The following is a 2,733-nucleotide window of genomic DNA, read 5'->3' as shown; positions in this document are numbered from 1 at the left end:
CTGCTGGCCACGCTATTGCTGATGCAGGCCAGGATGCCGTTGGCCTTCTTGGCCACCTGGGCACACTGCTGGCTCCTGTTCAGCTGGCTGTCGACCAGCACCCCCAGGTCCCTCTCTGCTGGGCAGCTTTCCAGCCACTCTCCCCCGAGCCTGTAGTGTTGCAGGGGGTAGTTGTGACCAAAGTGCAGGACCCGGCACTTGGCTTTATTGAACCTCATACAACTGGCCTCAGCCCATCACTCCAGCCTGTCCAGATCCCTCTGCAAAGCCTCCCTACCCTCAAGGAGATCAACATTCCCACCCAACTTGGTGTCATCTGCAAAAGTATACCGAGATTGCTTTTTTCATAGGTGACTGTTTTCATTGATATAACTGTGACTGCTGACCTCTTACACCTGTCTGGGACGAGCAGACAGCAGGCTGAGTAGATGAGCCGGTTTAAAGTTAAATCTACCTCCGTATGAATGTGCTTAAATGACACAGTGGGGACTTTTACCAGCTCCCAACCCTGCTCTGGTCTATCTTAATTAGCACTAGGTCCATTCGGTGCCTGGCTGCTTTCATTGGCAATTTGAGAGTAGAAATTTTTCTAGGAGGGGCAGCAGAAGAAACAAATATACTTCTTAAGAATGCCACAGCATTTGCTTCCCTTTTAGCTTATTTTAGTTTAGAGGAACAAAAATAGAGATTTACAAGATAGAGGTTTACAAGGGTGTTAAAGAAAATACATCTGTTTATATGCCTAATGCTAGTACTAATAGTCTGGAAAAAAATTTTCTTACTTTTAAACAGGTAGGTCATTTGCTGTGACTTGTCATCTTCCTGTCAACACCGCTACAAGAGACCATACCATATTTCTGGGTTTTAGAATATGTCCTTAATAGTGCCTCTGGGCAGATTAGATGCAAATGTCTTGCTCAACATGTTCTGTTGTTTTTCTAAAGAAAAGTAAATAATAGCAGCCTGAACAAACCCACGTGCTCAGACAACTCACTTCTCTGTGGCAAATCACTGTAATAGTCTTTATCAATGAATGTATTTGAGTTACAAGGCTAAAGATTAACATCTATTTAATATGTTTCATTCTGTTGAACAGGACGTTGCTCTGGGCATTGGCAATGCCAGCAGTGAGGAAGGATTTCAGACAAATTTGTGGAAGATGTATTTACCTACATCTACAAAAATACATTAGGTTATCACCCAAATGGGAAGATGGGGAGGGAGCATAAAGCCAATGATCATAAAGCAACACAGAGGTCTCTAATGAGTTTAAATATTTTTGCAGCAGAAATGGAAATAAGTGAGTAAGCAGCATAGTGTGCATATGTGAATTACTCTTCTCATGCTGATTGCACTTAAAACACTATTTCAAGGTGAGCAGGTATGGAAAAAAAAAAGTCACTTCTCATTCTATGCTTATATATCCTTATTAGGGTGGGTCTTCACTGAGAGATCCATGTCTACTGATTTCCTAATAGTTTTAGTAAAAGTAGTATACACTATGCAAAAATTATGTACATGCTATCTAAGCAGTGCAGGTATCAATCAAAATACCTTTGATTTGTCCAAAATACCTTTGCTTTTTCAAAATACCAGTCATCTGTCTTTTAGGCATTACCTACTGCCTGCTGAAAACACCACCTGAAGTGATTTGTTTCCCTTTATATACGTATAAAACCCAGGCTACCTAGATCCAAAATAAACATGAAAAAAACTCTTTCCTTTTACGGAAGCAAGTGGATGCTTGTCCCTGTCAGCTATTATCCTCAGTGACAATCTTCAAAAACCCCTGAACTACTACTTTAGTGAATTAATACCACAGTTCAGAAACAAGGAGTAACTTGTTAGATCTTTTGGGACCAGGGGTGACCACCAGCAGGCTAGGGAACCCACCGAAAGTCTTAAGTCCTAGTTGCTGCAGTCACAAACCCTTCAGAGGGAGAATTTGCCCATAGGCATGGAGCCTCCGTAACCCGTGTTAGTCTAAGGATGAATATTCTAAAATTAAAGGCTCCTTGAAATTCAGACACCCTGACAGCAGGCTTTCCTGAGCTGGGATGAGGAACTCATGTTCAAAATATTCTTCATTTGCATAAAGTACTGTTACAGACAATAACTGTGATTAAAAGGGAAATAAAAGGCAATTATTACATACATACATACACACTGAGGTATGTTTGTGAGGCTTTTTGTTTGATTATGTGGATTTTAAATGGTTTTCTGAAATAAACCTACAGATGAGTAAATTGCATTCAGTCTTACTTATGCTGGAAACCTTTTTTATTGGTGGGTTTTCTTTATGCAAAATCCTCAAACATCATTCAGTGTCTCAAAAATACAAGATAATTTGTTGTTGGTTCTTATACAGCTCTCAATATAGCTCCTGGAAGTAAATGTGATACTTGAAACAACCATGATAGAAACCATATATATTAACTGTATTTTTATTATTTAGACAGCAACTTTTCCTCAGTTCCTTGAAGATTTCTGTTCCATAAATTGTCAGTGACTATGTATACTGGAATTTATCTGAATTTATCAGCATGTTTAAAAAATAATAATTTTAGATGCCTGTGTCTATTTGAATATACAAATAATTAAGTATTGGAAAACTAGCGTTGGCTCCAGAGTGGCTGAAATAGGAGATGAAATGAAGCAAAGGGAGATCAAATTTAAATCTCAAGACTGTGGCGTAACTGCTCATAAAATTAATTTTTTAGCTTTTAATTGCTT

Source organism: Pterocles gutturalis, unplaced genomic scaffold (genome assembly GCF_000699245.1).
Source record: "Pterocles gutturalis isolate BGI_N339 unplaced genomic scaffold, ASM69924v1 scaffold22039, whole genome shotgun sequence".
Classification (NCBI taxonomy): Eukaryota; Metazoa; Chordata; class Aves; order Pterocliformes; family Pteroclidae; genus Pterocles; species Pterocles gutturalis.
The sequence above is the reverse complement of the archived record's forward strand: the minus strand, read 5'-3'. Positions refer to the sequence as shown.